General features: G+C 38.1%; 1 pseudogene; it reads left to right on the top strand.

The window, feature by feature from the left end:
• Window positions 1-7323: 7323 nt before the first annotated feature.
• LOC118829559 lies at window positions 7324-19092 on the top strand (annotated as a pseudogene).
• Window positions 19093-20451: the final 1359 nt, after the last annotated feature.

Below are 20451 nucleotides of genomic sequence, written 5' to 3'. Positions count from 1 at the left end.
AGAAAAAACTACAAAAAGTATTAATGAGAAACAAGTAAATAATCATAAAGTTCAGGGTTTAGTAATAACTCTTATTTCAATAATTTACAGATATTAACATGTTGCTTGAGTGCTAAGGGAGCATTAATAGTAGATTCATTAATAATTCATCTTCCTGAGTGTGCAGGGTGATGGTGACTATAAATACCCCATGTAACCAGCCTTTGTGCTGACATGATCTCCTTATGAATAAATTATCAATATTTCCTCAAAAAGCAATAAAAACAGATGCTGCAAATTTTTTTTTTGCATGCAACTAGGAAATAAGATATACAGGAAATGGGGCATAGAAATCTATTTTGCCCTACAAGATTCTAAAGGAAAAGGGGATGGGGGTGTTTCAACAATCCGGCTAGCAGCTTCTGTAGGGGTGTAAGATCCACCCACAGCCAGCACCCAGAAAGCTGCCAACAGCACAGGTTCTTCTGATCTGCTTAATTAAGGAAAGCAAGGTGAATGGGGTTGATAAGCTTACTTTTAATTCAGCATTCAAATGTCATTCAGTTGATTCAGGGGAAAAATCCAGCACCCTGAACTTCGAAACAAAATGCAAACAAATTACAAACATCAACAGACTTTGTCTTATTCGAATCCCAACACGTAGTTACCAGAGTTCAACAAAATTTCAGCATCTGGATTTACAAGCTAGAGGGCTCCTTAGCTACAGCTGCCCGGAGTGTCCTCATCAACACCATTTCCAGAGCCCCACACCAATGGCTCTGTCCTCCCTTCTTATAGGGCTTCAGACATCATCTGAATCACCAGAGCTCAGGCTCTGGTGATTGGTTCTTGAGTTGGCCCCTCCCCTTAGGACCCTGGGAGGTTCACATCCACATGGATTACGTTAACACCTAATGGGGTTTGGGCCCGGGGCTTAGCACCTAGTAAAGCTCACTGAGATAAATTGAGTCACTCAAAGAAAACAAAGGCCATTCTGGTTACAGGGGGGAGTGGGGTGACAGAAGGGAGGGCTGACTGGGGAGTGGGGTAACCAGAATGTATACCATCTCGGAGTGGGGGAGGGTAGAAATGGAGAGAAAATTTGTAATGCAAACTCTTGTGAAAGTCAGTGTTGAAAATATTAAATAAAGAAACTAAAATGCAAAAAAACCCAACAAATTTGAGATTAAACAATCTAATCTTAGTGCGTTAAAAATAAGTCAAAAATAATTAAAAATCATGAAAGAGAATGGCAATAATGACATAATGTATCAAAACTTATAGTATATAATAAAAGCAGTGATCAGTGGAAAATTTATATTTCTTATTGCTTACATCAATTAAATAGAGAAAGAACAGACCAATGAATTGCGTATGTACTTAAAAAAACTAGAAAAAAGAATAAATTAAAAATTCCCAATTAAACACTAAATTGGAAATCCTTAACATTTTAGGTGAGATTAATAAACTGAGTATGAAAAACCCAGTGAATTAATAAATGAGAGTAGGCATTGATTTTATGAAAAAAATCAATAAAATATATAAACCATTGGCTAATGTAATTTTAAAAAAAGGAAGAAGTATTGACTAGTATTATGTAATATTAGTATGTAGTATTAGTATTAGTAACACTAGTATTATGACTAGTATTAAAAATGAAAGGATATTAAATATAAAAGGATAAATATGCCACTAAATAAAGGTAAAATAAAAGCAATTATTAGAAGTTATTTTACACAATTATATGCCAATAAATTTAACAATTTAAGTGAAATGCAAAAATATTTCCAAAAGTATAAATTGCCTAGATTATCTGAAGAGGAAATAGACCTATTTTAGAAAAAAGTAATTGAATAGCCCATAAAAGAACTTGCTAAGAAAAAAAGCACTAAGACCAAATGAATTTATAAGTGAATTTCATTCATTAATTAATACTGAGTAAATTATTTGAAATAATAGGCAAAGAAGGGATCCTACCAAACTCCTTTTATGAAACAAATATACTGATACCTCAACCAGGAAGAGCAAAAATAAGAAGATTATCTGCTATTTCCCTAATGAATAAGGATGCAAAATCTTAAATAAAATAATAGCTAAAAGATTTCAACAATATATCACAAAATTATGCATTATGACCAAGTGCAATTTATATCAAAAAAATAAGGTTAACAAAAGGGAAACTATTAACGAGCTTGAATACAAGAATTAAAATTTTTTAAAAATCATATGATTATATTAATAGAAGAAGAAAAAAAGTTGATAAATTTGTAATATTAACTAAGGTGGGACTTTTTTTTACTGTTTTCTCTTTTGGAGCACTTATTTAACCAAGTGCCTTTTATTAAGTCTTACTAGTCCCAAGCTCACACGAGCAAAAGCTGGTTAGGACCTGAACAGGGTACAAAAACTCAGAACCTAGCATTTTGTTTGGGGCTCTCACTCATTGGAAGATGGTCTGTGTGGAGACACTGGGTAGCCATTACAGAGCAGCCCAGCTTTGAAGATATCTAGTTGTTTGTTTTGGGAGTTCTCACTCACTGGAAGAGTGTTGGTGTGGAGACTCTGGGTAACCCAGACATTTTGTTTGGGGCTCACTTGTGGAAAAAATGTTGAGACTCTGGGCAAGCCTTTGTAACTGCCCCCCAGCTTTGCTAACCCAGATTTTGGCTTAGATTTGCTCTGTTTATATAATGTATGTTTGTATTTGCTCTGAAGTTCAAGTTGCTGGCTTTTCCTCCTGAACTAAGTAAATGATGTTTGTATGTTGGGTTGAAGTGATATGGTTAACCCCTTAAAGTTACTTTCCTTATTAAAGCAGATCAAAGAAGCTGTGCTGGCAGCTCTTGTTGTTAGTCTTGTTGGGTCTTACACTTCAACAGCTGCTGCTAGCCAAATTGTTGCTACAAAAGTACATCACTTATTTCTAATAAAAAAACATTTGAAAGTATGGGTATAAAAGGATTCTCCCCTAAACTGATTAAAAGCACTCATCTAAAACCACTAGCAAGCATTATTTCTAGTGTGGATAAGCTAGAAGCCTTCCAAGTAATGCCAAGTGTGAAAGAAGGATGCCCATTGTCACCAACATTATTCAATGTGGTATTGGAAATTCTAGCAATAGCAAGAAGAGAAGAAAAAGAAATAGAAGGAATCAGAACAGGAAATGAGATAATAAAACTATCTATTTTGGCAGATGATATGATGATATACTTGGAAAAATCCCAAAGATTTAACTAAAACTCAGTTTAAACAATCAAGTTTAGCAAAAACAATACAAAAAACCCCAACAATTTTACCAAAGTAGCAGGATATAAAGTAAATCCACATACATCATCAGCATTCCTACATATTACAAACAAAACTTTACAACAAGAGATAGTAAGAAGTACCTCATTTAAAATAACTCTAGACAGTGTAAAATACCTGGGAGTATGCCTGCCAAAAGAAACCCAGGAACTATATAAACAAAATTATAAAAACCTTTTTACACAAATAAAACCAGATTTAAATAATTGGAGCAATAGTAATTGTTCATGGGTAGGCAGGGCCAATAACAAGTTTACCTAAACTAATTTATGTCAGTTTTTGTTTATGTGCCATGTACTGCCGAGAAAAGTTATATTCCTTTCTATTCCTATTCAATTTTATCCAAAAGTCTGTCATATCTACCTTTTCTAAAATTCTATTCACTTCCTTAGCTTCTTTCTTGTTTATTTTGAGGTTAGATTTATCTAGTTCAGAGATGGGGAACTTTGAGGTTCCGCACCACTATAGTTTTGCTGTCTGTTTCTTCCTGTAACTCCCTTAACGTCTCCTCTAAGAATTTGGATGCAATACCACTTGATTCATATATGTTTAGTAATGATATTACTTCATTTTCTATGGTGCCTTTTAACAGGATATAGTTTCCTTACTTATCTCTTTTGACTAGATCTATTTTTCTTTTGCTTAGTTCAAAATTAGGATTGCTAGTCCTCCTTTTTTCACTTCAGCTGAAGAATAATGTATTCTACTCTAGCCTTTTACCTTTACCCTATGTGTATGACCCTTCTTCAAATGAGTTTCTTGTAAACAACATTTTGTAGGATTATGGTTTTTAATCCATTCAGCTACCCACTTCCGTTTTTTGGGAGAGTTCATCCCATTCACATTCACAACTATGATTACTATCTGTGTCTTTCTTTCCAGCAGATTTCCCACCCATTTATGGTCTTACTTCTCCCTTCTCCCTTCCCCTCCTCAAAAGAGTTTTGCTTTTGACCACCGCCTCCCTCAGTCTTCCCTCCTTACTGTCAGCCCCCTTCTCTTTTCTTTCCCTTTTCCCTTACTACTTCTTCACTCCCTTCTAACCCCCTCTTTTCTTTCCCCTTTCCCCTCCCACTACCTGTAGAACAAGTTAGATTTCTATACTTAATGGAGTATGTTATTTCCTCCTCGAATCAAATCTGATGAGTAAAGCTGAAACAATGCTCATCTCCCTCCTTTCTTTCCCTCTACTACATGTTTTTGTGCCTTTTCATGTGATGTAATTTACCCTTTTTGCCACCTCCTTTTGTCTTATCCCATTACAATCCCTTAGCACCACTTAGCTAGGTATTTTTATCATCATTTCAGTTATTTTGTACCTACACCCTCTATCTATGTATATCTCTTTTAAATGTTGTAAGAAATCCACAATTCTCAAGATTAAAAGTATCATCCTCCCATATAGAATATAAAGAGTTTGGCCTTATTGAATAGCAAGGATTTTTATACTGTTTTTTCCTGTTTATCTTTCTATGCCTCTTTTGAGTCTTGTATTTGAAGGTTGAATTTTCCACTAAGTTCTGGCCTTTTTATCAGGAACGTCTGGAAATCCTTTATTTCATTGAATATCCATCTCCTTGCCTGAATGATTATGCTTAATTTTGCTGGGTTATTGATCCTTAGTTGTAGTCTAAGCTCCTTTGCCTTAAAGAATATTATATACCAATCACTTCAATCTTTTAATGTAGAATCTGCAGGTTCTTGTGTGACCCTCACTGTAGTTCCTTGAGATGTGAATTGTTTCTTTTTGGCTGTTTGCAGTATTTTCTCCTTGACCTTATAATTTTGGAATTAGGCTATGATATTCCTTGGTGTCTTCAATTTGAGATCTCTTTGGGGAGGTGATCAGTGGATTATCTCAATGACTATTTTACCCTCTGGTTCTAGGATCTCAGGACACTTTTCCTTGATGATTTCTTCGAAGATATTGTGCAGAATCTTTCTTTTTCATGGTTGCTTTCCAGAAGACCAATATTTCTTAGATTTTCTCTCCTGGATTGATTTTCCAGGTCAAGCGTTTTTCCAACGAGATATTTTATATTTTCTTCTATTTTTCATTCTTTAATTTTTGCTTGATTCTTGATGCCTCATAGAGTCATTAGCTTCTACTTGCCCCATTCTAATTTTTAAAGAATTATTTTCTTCAGTTACCTTTTGTACCTCCTTTTCCATTTGGTCTATTTTTCCTTTTAAAGAATTATTTTCTCCAGATAAGCTTTGTACCTCCTTATCCATTTGGCCAATTTTACTTTTTAAGAAATTGTTCTCTTCAGTGAATTTTTTTCATTTTGTCAATTATATTTTTTAAAATCTTTGGTCAATTTTTCTTCTACCTCTCCAATTTGGCTTTTAAATTCCTTCTCGAGCTATTCCAAGAATTCTTTTTGGGCTTCAGACCAGTTCATATTCACTTTTGAGGTTTCACATGTGGGTATAGTGTCAACACTATCCTCTTCAGAATTCATATTTTGATCTTCCCTGTCCCCATAGTAACATTTTATGGTCTTTACTTTTCTAGCTTGCTTCTTGTTCATGGTGGTTGCCTTTTTTCCTGGCTTTAAAAGTGGATCTCTGCCTCTGGGTCACAGGGGGTTCTGTCCAACATCTCTTGTGCTGGGAGCTAGAGTTCTGGTTACTGGCTTGTGTGCTGTAGCCTCTGGCTCTGTCAGCTGGAAGCTATTTAATGCTGCAACTCACCTGGTACTGAGCTGAAGTTGGCTGGTGTGTGCTGAAGTCAGGTCTTTCTGAGTTTCCCAGGGGTTACACTGAATTTCGCAGTGTGAGGTGTGGGGGAGAGGTGGTCTGGCCACTGGAGTCACCTGCTCCCCAGGATAGGTTTAGCCGCTGGTGGAAGCCTGTGCCAGTGTCTGCTAATTCCCTTAGCTCTGCGGAGGCACTCCAGAGGTCCTGGTGTTGGTGCTTACCAACTCCACCCCCCTGGGGCTCAGGATCTCCTGCTGATCTGCTGAGCTGGGACTTCCTGGAATGCTTCTGGTCCTGCACTGGATTCCTTTAGCCACAGCAAGAAGGACCCTTCCCTTTGATCTCCCTAGCCACCTGGGATAAAAGACTGCTGTACCCCTAGGTTCCACTATTCCAGGATTTTTCCTTGGGCAATATTTTCTAGTTTTTCCAACGTCAACATGGTGGGGGTGAGAGCACTTATGGTTTACTCTGCCATAATGGCTCCAGGAAGTTCAAGTAGGTGACTTGCATATATTTAGTCTGTGATATCCCCAGGAGTAGCTGCGGCTACTGCCACAGGCACTGCATTTCTGTCTCACCCAGTTCTGAGACATTCCCACCCTGCAATGAGAGGTTTGGGAATCACTCCTGTGGCTGGTGATTCAGTTTGCTATGGCCTGGTCCCATTTCACTATGGCCAAGTCTGTGCTGGTGCAACACAGACACTCTATGATCTCCCAGTCCAGGGCAACAGATCCTTCTTGTGAACCTTCCAGACCTGTTCTGCACTGGAAATCTGCCACACTCTGTCTCCCAGTGGATTCTGCCACCTCAAAAGTTGTTCAAATTCATTCAAATTCACTTCTTAGAGGTACTCAAAGGAATTTGTGGGAGAGCTCTGGTGAGTCTCTGCTTTCACTCTGCCATCTTGAATCTGCCTCCCTGCTTCTCAATATTCTTTTGCTCGAATCAATATCTGCTTTCAGTCATTTAAGTGTGTTTATCTCTAAGACTCTGTCTTTGGCCCTCTTTAATATAACCACCACCTCAAGCACCATCTCCCCTCTGAGTCTGATGGTGACAGCCCAGGACCTCTAAACTTAAAAGCTACATATATTGAAAAACATTTACAAAATGAATGCAAAGTATTTTGGGGAGGGTCAAACCACCTCAGCTTTAATGATCATCTCTGCTCTCATCCTGATGGAGACAGCCCAGGCCCTTGATACCAAGACCTTGGGAATAGCAGTGTCCTCCTCAACTCCACATCAATCCTAGGCGAGTCTGTACAATTCTCATTGAGAGGATAAATCACTGTGGACAAGATGCCCATCTTTCTCATTACCATTAACAATGACTAATGACCAGTTACTGCAACAGGTGGATAAATACAAGGGCCATAGGAGTGGCAGCAATCTCTAGACCCTTGGTCCTAGTCTAGTCCTCCCTGATCTCATTTGGGGAAACAACTCCTGTGGAGAAAGGGCTGGCCATCTCCATCAATTGCCAGCCAATTGCCAGCCAATTGCTATTCATAAGGAAAATGGGCCAGCCTGGCTAAAGCTATGGGGGCACCCTGAGGGAGAGACAGGTGGCAATACGTGCCAGTCAAGGCAACCTACCATTACCACCTTGACATCATCAATCTTTAGATAGCCCAGGAGCTGGAACCTAAGAGCATTTGGAATAGCAAGGCCTCCATCCCAGTGGCTGCAACCCTCATCCTGGGATTACTGATTGAAATAAAATGAAATATAATTTAAAAAGAGACATGAAGAAGTCTGAAAGCAAAAGTTTGATAGAGTGAGGTGACGAATAGGGATTTACAAATGGGAAATAATGTAGTACGGTAGGAAGAGCACTGCATCTGGGGCTTGGGGAGAATGTGGTTGGGTCCTGCTTCTTGATCACTCCTAGTTGTGGCATAAAGCAGCTAATTTTCTTGAGCCTCAGCAATCTCGTCTATAAAATGGGAATTATACTATTTGCACTTAGGATTCCTATGTGGGTCAAATCAGATACTTCATAAAGAGTGGCTTATTTTCAACCTTGCTGTGTGAAATAAATGACAGCTAGAATGTAAGGTAGAGGGGAAAGTTGGATAGTCAAGTCCTACTTAAGGCAGGTAAACCTTCCTTTTGATCACAATGGCAGCATTAATATCTCCTCTCTCTCTCTCTATCTCTCTGTCTTTGACTCTGTCTTTCTGTCTCTCTCTCCTTTAGGATTACCATGTGGGGACCCCACATTCATCCTTGGATCTGCTCCCTGCAATGTAATCTGCTCTATCATATTCAAGAAACATTTTGGATACAAAAACTAGAAATTTCTGTATTTACTGAAACTTTTAGAAGAAAGCACCAAGATTAAAAGCTCCCCATGGATTCAGGTGAGAGCAGTGTTCTCTCCTTCTATTCAAGCTTAGAATATTTTCTTTTCATTACTTCAAAGAATCTACTGTAAGGATCTGGACTAGAGTTCCTCATGCATTCCATTGGGAGGTACAACAGTGCCACACTGGGATGGGGTCACATTCTCTTCTTCATTAACAGGGACTAAAGACAAAGAAGATCACCCCTATGTGGTCTGATCTAAGGGACATTATAAAGCCCCTGCCAGGAGTACTTCACCAACTGGTCCCAGGGACTAAATGTTAAAATTCATGTTACTATAGAGAAACTGACTTTTCCCTTAGGCACCTGAGTTTGGATCAGGTTAGCAGATGAGCTAGCTGTCCCAGTGGAAGGAGGCAGGCAGAGCTCTTAGAACACCTTACAATGAGAAAGGATGATAACTTCTCTGCAGGAAGTCAGAATTGAGAGTGAAGGCCAAGGTAGTTTCAGACAACCAAGGAACAGAACATTAAAATATTTTTAGGGAGTTTGCATAGGAAATGACAAGAAAAGTCACTATTTTGCAAAAGGAATTTGTCCCACACTTATTCAACCCTCTTCTTAACATTATTCAAATGCTAAAGTAGAGAATTATTTTCTGTTTCTGATAGTGTGATATAAAATTCTTCTTCTTAGGTCTACATTTCTTTTCTATCTCTAGTACATTATCTCCCTGGATCTCATCACAAAGTAATTAAAATTGTTAATTTACTACATGAATTTATTTTGGAAGAAGTGAAGGAACACCAAAGGACATTGAATCCCAGTAATCCTCAAGACTTTATTGGCTGTTTCCTGATCAAAATGGAGCAGGTACAATGTGAGCAGTAGATCTGAATCTCATATATTGTACATTAAATGACTTGTGTATTAGAGGCTTACACTCACATTCACAATCATAGAACAGTAAAAAGTAAATGCAAAGTAGTAAATGGGGCAGACAGAAGAATTAGAAGATAGGGTCCTAGCCCTAATGGAATTTCTAACTCAACAGAAAGAAGGAGTCATATGTAAGGACAAGAGAACAATCATCAGGAATGTGTAAGGAAAGACAAAATAGGTTATAAACTGAAGATTTAAGTGATGAAGGAATTCAGAATTAGCAAGAAATATAATAGTTTTGGAGGGTTAACATATGGCTTCCTTCTGGACAAGTTAAGTTTTGATTTGGGTCTTGAAGAAGATCCTAGAGCTAGGCAGTTATGATTGGGCAGGACATCTCAAGACTCTGCAAAGAAAGTGGGGTATAGGGAACATTAGTTTGAGCAGCCTGATTGGAATGGAGGGGCTACTGTGGTAGGTGCTTGGGGGGAGGATGGTGGGTTTTATAGTCAAGATGGTGGGGTGAGAGGCTCCTCACTTTCCACCACAACCACAAATAGAGCAAAACCAAAGGGAAGAAAAATCATTGAAAAGTTACATAAGAAAAAAAATTGACTAAATTAGAAACAAAACAAGAACAAAGCAGTATGCTACTGTAATTCATACAAAATAAATGAAGCCCTGAAAGTACTAGAAGGTACTTCTAGACAGAAGGTAAAAGGCAGAAGGTAAAAGATATGCTGATGAACGTCCTGAAATGGATCAATGACCCACTTAAAGTAATGAAGTATACTCTGAGGTCCCTGCTTATGTTTTTTTTTTTTACCAGACCAACCAGAAAACACATTGATTCAAAAATGCATTTAATTTAGCAATATGGTAACACAACTGACAAAGAGAATCCTACCTTCTTCAGCTCATGTGCATAAGGGCATATTCTTCCACAGATTCCCATCCCATTGGTGGAAGAAGGAATACAGGAGAGAGCAAATATGTAAACCAGAGCAAAAGATTTTTAGAATGATTACATACAGTAATCTCTTGTAATGCACTCTGTTTCATGTGTGAGAACCTTAAGAATGCCATAGGCACCCCCACCACCACCCACAGTGGGAGTAGACCTTGGTTGACTCGAACTTGAATTATAAACTCTAGCACCTGCCTGGTATTCCTTTGTTTTTACCTTTCTTAACTTTATTCCATAGGATATTTGTTATATATTCAATTTATGACCTCAGTAGTGACTTTTCCTCAATACCAATACCTCATGGTCATGGCAGAGCATTTAGTGTCTCAATTTCCTCAACAATAAAATGACAATAATAATGTATTCCCCCTATCACAGTATTTGGACGAGGATAAAATGGGAAAACGTACATGGACCCCTATTTTATAAATTGTTATAAATATGTAAGTTGATAAATTTTTCCTTCCTCATTTGCTAAACTAATAAATCCTGTTTATCTCACTAAACTCATATACAGTAACAGGATTTATTAGCTTTGTAAATTGGGAGGAAAATAAAATAGCTTGTATATTTGCTATTTAGTCATTTCAGTCATGTCTGACTCTTCACGACTCCATTTCAGGTTTTCTTGACGAAGATACTGGAGTGGCTTTCCATTTCCTTCTCCGGTTCATTTTACAGACAAGAAACTTTAGGCAAACAGGAGTAGCTCGCCCAGTGACCTGTTCAAGGTCACTCAACCTGCAGTTTTCTGAGGCCATATTTGAAGATAAGTCTTCCTGACTTTAGGTTCAGCATTCAATCCACTGGACCTCCTAGCTGCTTGTGTATAGCCACAGATACTATTGATAAATCCTATATGTGTATAGATATTTTGAAAGATAGCATGATAGAATACAGTTGTGTCAAGCATGAATAGAAATGGATCCCAGCAGGCCTCATATTCATGTAGAAAAACCAGAAATTAACATTACCTATGTTGTATTGTATCTTTGTTATTTTTGCTAAACATTTCCCAATTGCATTTTAATCTAGTTTGGGCCCCAAACAGTTTTGCTGGTTGCTTGTGGCCAGTGGGCTGAGAGTTTGACACCCCTGTTGCAATAGATAAAGAGCCGGCCTCAGAGCCAGGCAAAACTGAGTTCAAGTCCCATCTCTGATACAAAATGTCTATGTGGTCATGGGGAGGTCACTTAACCTGACAGTGCCCTAGGGCTAGGCAACTCTCTTGAGGCTTTAAGTTATTTAGAAAAAAACAAAGACTTGTATTGGTCGAGAGAATTTTTTTTAAGCTGGAAATTCCATGTGCCAATGAAATTTCAGGTCTAGTCTCTTTCTCTCTCTTCCCCGCCCCAGGTCCTTCCTTCCCCCACCCAGGCTTTCTTCTCTCTGTCTCCTTCCCACATGTACTATTTGCAATGGCCAAACTTCCATGATAATTTCCAGCTTCTTCTTCCTCTTTGGATTGTGGTGCTTGAACTTAATTTATTTATAGAATCATAGATTTAGACCAGAAAGGGATCTTGGAGGTCATTGAATCTAACCCGCTCTTTTTAAAGAAGAGGAAACTAAAACATAAAAAGATTAAATGACTTGTCCAAGATCAAGATCAGAGCTGGTATGAGGAAGGGCAGCTGGGTGTCACAGTGGATAGAGCACTGGCTGTGAAGCCAGGAGGACTTGAGTTCAAATCTGGCCTCAGACACTTTCTAGCTGTGTAACCCTGGGCAGGTCACTTAACCCTGGTTGACTCCTCCCCCCAAATTTTTTTTTTTAAATTCAGAACTGGGATTCAAACCAAGGTTGTCTGCCTCCAAATCCATCATGCTTTCTGTTGTGCCCTGCTGTCTCCCTTACTTTCCAATTAATCATACCAAATTATTCCTGGGAAAACAACAATCAGAGTCTGAAGTTACCATTGAAAATTTGGTCTGTACTGCAAGTGATCTATTTCATGAAGGAACAGAGACAACAAGAACCACCCTGAGATATGGACTCCTACTTCTTCTGAAACACCCTGAGATTACAGGTAGGATAACTGGCTAATAATACACATCCGTCATTTTGTTAGCATGAAAGGTGTTCATGGTCATTTTGAGACTTTCCTTGGAAACTTTTCTGTTGTCATTTTCATATGTTTAACTCATTAACCATTCAAGTTTATTTATTCCTCCTCCCCCACTACTTCCTTCACCCTGCTTGGTTAAGAGGTATGTAATTGTGAGTTATTATTAGAGACAGGCATAGAGATAGTGATAGGGGTAGAGACTATAGCCCAGTGATAGAACTGGGAGGAACTGAATGATTGAGAGGCACTAGTTCCTGATTGCTCATTGATCCTCCCTGACCCCAGGAAGAGCTGGTGCATCTGTATTCCTGTCATTGCTAGAGTTGTGCAGGAAAGTACCTTGGGCCTATGGTTGTTCCCGCTGAGTTCTGGAACAAGTCCAGACTGAAACCCCTCCTCCTTTCCTTAACCAAGTGTTGCTTGGCCTGTATCTTTTTAAGGACAATGTGTGCCTGTCATGAAGGCATGGGTCATCGGTGCCTCAAGTGATTTTCAGCTGGCTGAAGGTACTAAAATGGAATTTTCACCTCTCTATCTATCTATCTCTCGTCTATCTATTTTTGAGAATGTGAAGGTCAAGTGCATTATTTACCTATGTAGCTCATCATAGAAAATCAGAGAAAATAGGACAGAAGGCAGTTTTTGGCCCTACTTTTAAGATCAATTTTCATTCATGTTGTGACAGGAAAAATTCATGAAGAAATTGATTGTGTGATTGGCAGAAATTAAAGTCCCTGTATGGAGGACAGAAACAAGATGCCTTACACCAATGCTATGATACACGAGATACAGTGCTACATTGACCTCGTTCCCACCAACTTGCTCCATGCAGTGACAGAAGATGTTCAATTCGACAATATTTTTTCCCCAAGGTCAGAAGTATTTCTCAATCTAACTCAAGATTGTTTACACTCTCCCACTGACTTATAGACTCTTTGAGTTAGAAGGAACCTCAGGCCAACCTACATTTCTGAGAAGTGGTCACAGAATTTCAGAATTTGAAGGAATTCCAGTGGTCATATTGTTTATCCCCAATCTAGAAAGAATTCCACCTACTAGTATGCTCATCTTCTGGTCACCCAATCTTTGCTTAAAGACTTTCAATGGGTGCCAGATGCTTTTTACTGTGATATTCCATTCTAATCTTGGACAGCCCTCATCTGAGGGAATTTTTTTCTTGTATTTAGCCTAGGTTTGAAGTTTTGTAACTTTAATTTGTTCCTCTTGGTTTTGTCCTCCCTCTGGAACAAAACAGAACAGAGTTACTTTCTCTTTCTAGTAACAGTCTATAAAACATTTGAAATCAGCTATTATGTCTCCTGTTCTCTTGTCTAAATATCCCCATTTCCTGCAACCCATCCTCACATGGCATAGACTTCTTATTCTTACCAGCTTATTTTCTTCCCTTGAGTATCCTCCAGCTCTTCTCTGTCCTCCTATTATACGACTCCTGGAATCAATACAATCCTCATTTGTGAGCTGATGAGATCAGAGTACAGTGGTGCCTACTTCCAAGTTACCACTTAAAACTTCAATAATGACCCTTTTTATATTTCTAGCCCATCAGTTTAAATCCACCTAATTGTATGATAACCTAACTTGTATTTTCCATCTTTTTTAGAAGAATATGAAAATCTTTATCAAATGCTTTGCTAAAATGTAAGTAAACACTATGTGCAGCATTCCCCGATCTACCAGTTTATTAACACCCTTAAAAAAGAAATAATGATGATGCCTCTCTTGATATTTGTGACCCCCATTTCCTCATCTAGATTCTTTTCCTTATACCTTCCTTATATAGATTAATTATCTCTTTAAAAATACATTCTAGTTTCTGAGTGCAAATTGAAGTACTGGTGTCTAGGTGCTCTCTTATTTTCTCCTTACTTCTCTGGGGCATGAAATCCCTATTACATATATTGATTTATTTATTCTATCCCTTTTGGTTCAAAGATGATTCCTTTGGTCAGAACCCCAGAAGCAAAAGAATTATTGAGAATTTCTGTATCTTCTTTTGTCATTATAAGGTCAATGGGGAATAAGATCTTCTCTGCCCATCAGCAGGCCTCATGTGTAGCCCATTAAGGGAAGCTTTCTTGCTTATAGGAAGGCTTACAACATTTTGTTAATTTCTAATTAGACTTCGAGCCTATTAGCTGAAAGAGTATATATTCTCAGAGGTGAGCTTTTTGCTTTTAGGGCTCACTTATGAAAAAGATGTTTTGATTCCCTGGTTGAGACTCTGAGGGGCCATATGTTCAGAGTTCTGCAACTTCTCAGAGTTAAAGTCTCTCTCAATTCAGTGGTAGATGTAAAGCTTTGATTCAGGCAGTAGAGCCCTTTCTGTTGGTCTTTATTTCTCTTTGTAGTTTTTCTATGTAATTAAATAAGATCATTGACCCCTTTTAAGTTGCTTTCCTTAGTAAAGCAGATCTAAGAACCTGCACTAGCAGCCATTCCAGGTATACCAGTGTAGTTGCTGTTACAGTCAATTGTCTTCCTCATCCTATAACCCTTTCAGTTGTGGCATTAGCCTTTCTTTATCCTCCTCTTTTCCACAATATAGTTTTTAAAAACCCCTTTTTATTGCCCTTTGCTGGCCTCACTAGACTCTGTTTATTCCAGGCTTCACCCATTCTGTCATTCTTAACAATTCTACTTTTTTTGGAGAGGGGAAGGCAGGGCATTTGGGGTTAAGTGACTTGCCCAAGTTCGCACAGCTAGTAAGTGTGTCAAGTGTCTGAAACCGAATTTGAACACAGGTGCTCCTGACTCCGGGGCTGGTGCTCTACTCACTATGCCACCTAACTGCCCCCTCATTCTCATGGAATTGTGACATGCTTCTTACACTCATCCTTGTCTTAAAAATCTAAGTTGGTTAGTGAGTTCCCTGTAACAATGCTAGTTATTGTTTATAAAGGACTTTGAGGTTTGGTTACATTGATTACCTCATTTAATCTTTACAACAACTCTGTGGGAGTAGATGCTATAATTATTCCTGTTTTACAGGTTAGGAAGCTAAGACTTAGAAAGACCAACTGGCTTTCCTAAAGGCATGCACTAGTAATAGTTTGAGTCAGGATTTGTACTAAGGTCTTTCTGATTTCAGGTCTTGTAGAATCTCCACTGCACCACCTGTCTACCTTATCTACACTGTTATCTTTATAAAATGTTCCTTTTGCTTCCATCATCAGGAGTGTTTTAATTTGTGTCTTCATAAAGTAACTTTTGTCTTTCTTGGTGATAATAATAATAGCTAGCATTAAGGTTTGTGAAGCACTTTACAAATATTATCACTTTTCATCCTCAAAATACCCTGAAATGTAGGTACTCTTATCGTTCTCATTTTCCAGATGAGGAAACTGAGTCTGAGAGAGGGTATGTAATTTGACCAGGGTCACAGAGCTAGTGAGTATTTGATGTCAGATCAGGTCTTTCTGACTCTAGGTCCTGCACTCTATTGGGCCAATTAGTTACCTCTGTTAAAAACTCTAAGACTAACCGGTCACTTTCCCAAAAATTCCCATAATTACCATCCATAGGAGTGTGCACAGGAAATGTGCCAAGTGTTATAGCATACCCTGCAACACAGCATAATCCCTTCAGAGGAAGAATGTTGTGCCACAGGGGTTCTGCAGATGTCTACTGACATCTTTGTTATCCAAGTTTCTCTCAGATGGAGAGGATTGGATCAATAAAAGCATTGCCCTTTTTAGGTTCCACTAAATTTGCAGGACAAAATTATCATTGAGAAAAGTCAGGGAATTTTGAGGTGCTTGTTTTTTACAGTAATGAAAGTAAAGGTTCTACATGAATATTTGAAGTCTCCCATCACTGCTATATCATGTCTAACCACCAGAGCTTACGTGTAGAATACTCTCATGACAACGTCACCCTTGATGTTGCCTGCATTTCTCTTTATCTAGATGATTCTCACCATTCTTCTTTCTTCTGCTTCTTATATATTCTTAATTTATACTACCACAGAACCCTGTTTTCCTATCCTGTTTCTTCTGAATAAGATATACTCTTTCCAGAGTTCATTCTTGTTAAGGGTCTCATCCTACCAAGTCCTAATCATAACTTTGAGGTCAAATTTGCTTCCTTGTCTTAAAATCTCCAATCCATCTTCATTTTTTAGCCACACTTTAAGCATTTAAAAACTCCTTTGACTATATTTACGAGAAATCAAAGGAATAACCACTCTAGTATTTGCTAGGTTCATCATTCCATTTTGGGCTAGGAGTCTATCATTCCTATGCTTTAATTAAGATGTGGTCCAGGAATCCAAATCCCATTATCAAACACCCTCTTACAAGATGTCTATTTCTGAAATCTGCCTTTCCTTTCTGAGTCTTTCTTCCAATTATCGCCCTAATGAATACACTACCTGTACTCCTAAGGTCTTAAGTTTTTTTTGTCCTAAATGTCAAAACCTTTGGAAATGCTTTCCATGTTCCTTATACAAGTATTATTTTTGCTCATGTGAATCACCAGAGGCGAGTAGTAGTCATCCTCTTTGACAAATCTTAGGATGTTCTCTCTTATGTTTCATATATGTGCTCTGAGAATACGACAGACCTTTCTGTTTTTGTCATTGTCAGCAAACAACTATTTCAGTATCTTTCCACAAGGATTCACCAACTATTACTCTTCGCTTCTTCCTGGATGTCTTCCTGTGAAGCTACTTTACCATTCTTTAGAGCACAAGCAAGTGCTTCTTTCTCAGAGCATCCAGTGTCTTCATCTTCACAAAGAGCTACCAATTTGTTTATCAGTTCTTTACTTATTTTCTGGGTGAAAATATTTTATTCTTAAACATCTTGATATGGGTAAGAATATTTCTGCCTGTGCAGATCTTCTGGCATCTGCTTGAACTTATCCATGATTGTTGTGCTTATTATTTTTACCCAGACAGTTCTCTCCTTCTTTGATAGGTATAATGGTCAAAAGTTATTTTATTAAATTTTAGTAACCTGAGATCTGCCTACTTGTATTTTTTACTCATCAGTCCTGGTTCTTCCCCACAAGGTCTCAAAATTTAGTTTCATTTCTTATAATAGTATTGCACGCTTTCTAATTTACTATCATCCCAGGCATTTAAAATACATGGGCTCTTCCTATACTTAAAATGAGGGGTTTTGGCTAGATGATACTTCTAAGCTCTTTCAACTCTAACATTCTATAGTTCTTATTTTCTAATTATTTGTTTGTATCTTCTCACTTCAGGGTACCACTATAATACCATCACTATCTTCTGTTCTCTATGATAATGAAGAGTTCCCCAATCCAGACAAGTTCCTGGATGAAAGTGACAAGTTTAGAAAGAGTGACTATTTCATGCCTTTTTCAGCAGGTAAGACATTCATCTAAAGGTATGCATCAAAGATGGATTGATAACTCGGAGGACCTGTGTTTCAATCCTGCTTTGTTACTTGTTACCTGTGCAACCTTAGTCAAATGATTTCATTTCTCTAGCTTTCAGTTACCTTGTATGCCAAAAGACTGGGTTGGACTAGGTGACCCTTATGGTTCCTCCAAATTCTAAAACCAGGGAGTAGGTTGGAGGCATAGTACATCATTCTTCTAATTCTCCTTGGGCCATGGTTCACCAACTAAATCAGGTGGGTTTCAGGGTAGGCATCTGAGTTTATACCAAAAAAGAGGCAGAACTGAGCTAAGTGGCCACTCCCCTCTCCATCCAGACCCGCAACTAAAGCCACCTCTACCTCTCATATTAAAAACCATCCTCCCAGGCAACCTCAACCAGGCAGTACTTCTCAGATAAAGTCTTCCATGCTTTTATATTAGCATGGTACAGTCTTGTACCTTATCAAGCCAATGAAGGGGATTGGGTTATCTTAAAGGCCCCTTATTCAGATACCATTATGGCCAAAGTTAAGGAAGGTCTAATCTTAGAATTTATAATTTTGTAGAAATGTGACTCCTGACTAGGACACATGAGTATGGAAACTCATTTCCTATTTCAGTATATATTAATAGACATCTATTTTTATAGAATTATAGATGTTGATCTGTCTTGTCCTTTCACATTCATTTCTTGTGGGAATCTATTGATTATCAGGTAATGGTGGTGATAGCCAAATTTGGGACTGGCAGACATGAATGTTGCTGTTCATCTAACTGTCCCCGACATTGTGATCTCCAACACCATTTCCTGATCCATTAGTTCTAATACTTGGATTAGAGCTAGGAGTGAATAGTTAAGACAAGTGGCTGGATGGCAATGAAGTTGTGGGGAAGACCGAAGAGGTGTTTTCTGTTCAGAATGGTGACAGGAGGTTCGCAAAGGGAGCTTTCATCATTCTTCTATCATCTTTTCCCATTCCAGTTATTTTGGGTAGCCATGAATATAGTTCTTGAGATTATAAATGACTGATTGTTTTCTCTCTAGAACAATGACTCCTTTACTCTGAATATAAATCCCAGGATTTGCTGTGTCTTAAGGGGATTGATTTAGAGAGAGTATACAGGAGGGGTCTTCCCTCTGTTCAGAAGGAACTGGCTCTTCAAAGGAGTCAAGGTCCAGAGAGTAAAGGAATGCCTGAAGTCTTTTACCTAATGTGACTGAATGTTAGTGAGCTCTCTACAAGTCTGAAGAAGTGGTCTAGATAATTTAAAAGTTTACAAATATCACATCCTTCTATTTGTCTTTTTCAGGAAAATGGATATGTCTTGGTGAGAGCCTGGCTCGGTTGGAATTATTTCTGTTTTTTACTATCATTTTACAGAATTTTACCTTGAAATCTCCCATTGACCCAAAAGATATTGACACCACCCCAATTGCCAGTGGATTTGGCAATCTACCACCTTTCTATGAGCTCTGCTTCCTACCTTTCGAAAACATATGAAGCACCACCCCTGGTTCCAACTGCTCTAGAGTTTCCTCATATGCTATAACAAGCTGTATTCATTCCATTATCTGGCAATGAAAGCCCTCCATGATTTCAGCCCAATATACTCTTATACCATAATTTAATACTCCCTTTGAATTTGGCCAAAATCATGACTTGATTTTCTCTGATACTCCCCAGAATTTCCCTGATTCTGAACTATTTCTTCACTTCTCCTCAACTCCTCTGATTGGAATCCTACTCATCCTTCAAATCACCATCCAGATGCCTTATCCCTGTGATCTCTTTAGTGCTTACAGTCTGTATTACCCAATTTAAGAACAAATTATACACCCATTTTATGTTATGTGTTCTTTCAGACGTATTAGTTGATCCTGTCTTGTGCTCCTCACCAGATCTTAAGCTTCTTAGTAGCAGGGGCCTTATCCTATACTTACATACAATTATCTACTACCAGTGGGTTAGAAGCTCTTTTCTTCTCCTTCAGTGTCTCAGGTATTACCCTTCAACACTTACACATGTCCTACTCTGATGGCAGCTTAACTGCTCACAATGTGAGAAAAGTTAGGTGATACCTTGGACTGAGTGTGGGACCTGGAGTTAGGAAGACCTGAGTTAAAATCCACCCTTGGACATGTACTGGCTGTATGACTCTGGACAAGTCACTTCATCTGTACTTCAGTTTCCTTATCTGTAAAATGGGGATAATCATAGCATCTATCTCCCAGAGTTGTTGTGAGGATCAAAATAGTTGATGATTGTTAAGCATTTAGTACAGTGTCTGGCACACAGTAAGTGCTATATAAATGTTACCTGCAAGTATTATTATTTCTACAGCAACATGAAAACTACTACTACTACTATTACTACTACTATTAGTACCACTACTATTATGTATTTCTCCTGCCTACTCTAATTACAAAATATTTATGTAAAAAAGTACAGGCCACATTTGAGCAGTCCAGTTTGACTGAAGCATAGAGTGCCAAGAGGATATCAATATGAGATAATCCTGGAAAGGAAGAGAGACCTTGACTGTCAGGAAAAAAAGTTTGAACTTTACTCAATAAACAAAAAGTAAGCTGAGTATTGACCTAATCTATGCATAAAGAAGTTTAGTTGGACAAAATGTTAAGAATATATTTAATGAAAAAGAGACAAAAACATATCATAAACTTAAATATGAAGTAAGAAAGAAAAAAAACATGTCATGTGCTTAGCAGAACATAGGAGAGGATTCAAAATATGTAACAATAAATTTTCATTTCAAAAAGGCCTGTATGATAAATAATGCACCTTGTGTTGAGAATTGTCCATCTTTTCTTTGCTTCTTTGTGTTTTCTTTTGTTCTCTGCT

Source organism: Trichosurus vulpecula, chromosome 8, assembly GCF_011100635.1.
Source record: "Trichosurus vulpecula isolate mTriVul1 chromosome 8, mTriVul1.pri, whole genome shotgun sequence".
In the NCBI taxonomy this organism is placed as follows: Eukaryota; Metazoa; Chordata; class Mammalia; order Diprotodontia; family Phalangeridae; genus Trichosurus; species Trichosurus vulpecula.
This window is presented reverse-complemented; position numbering and strand designations above follow the sequence as displayed.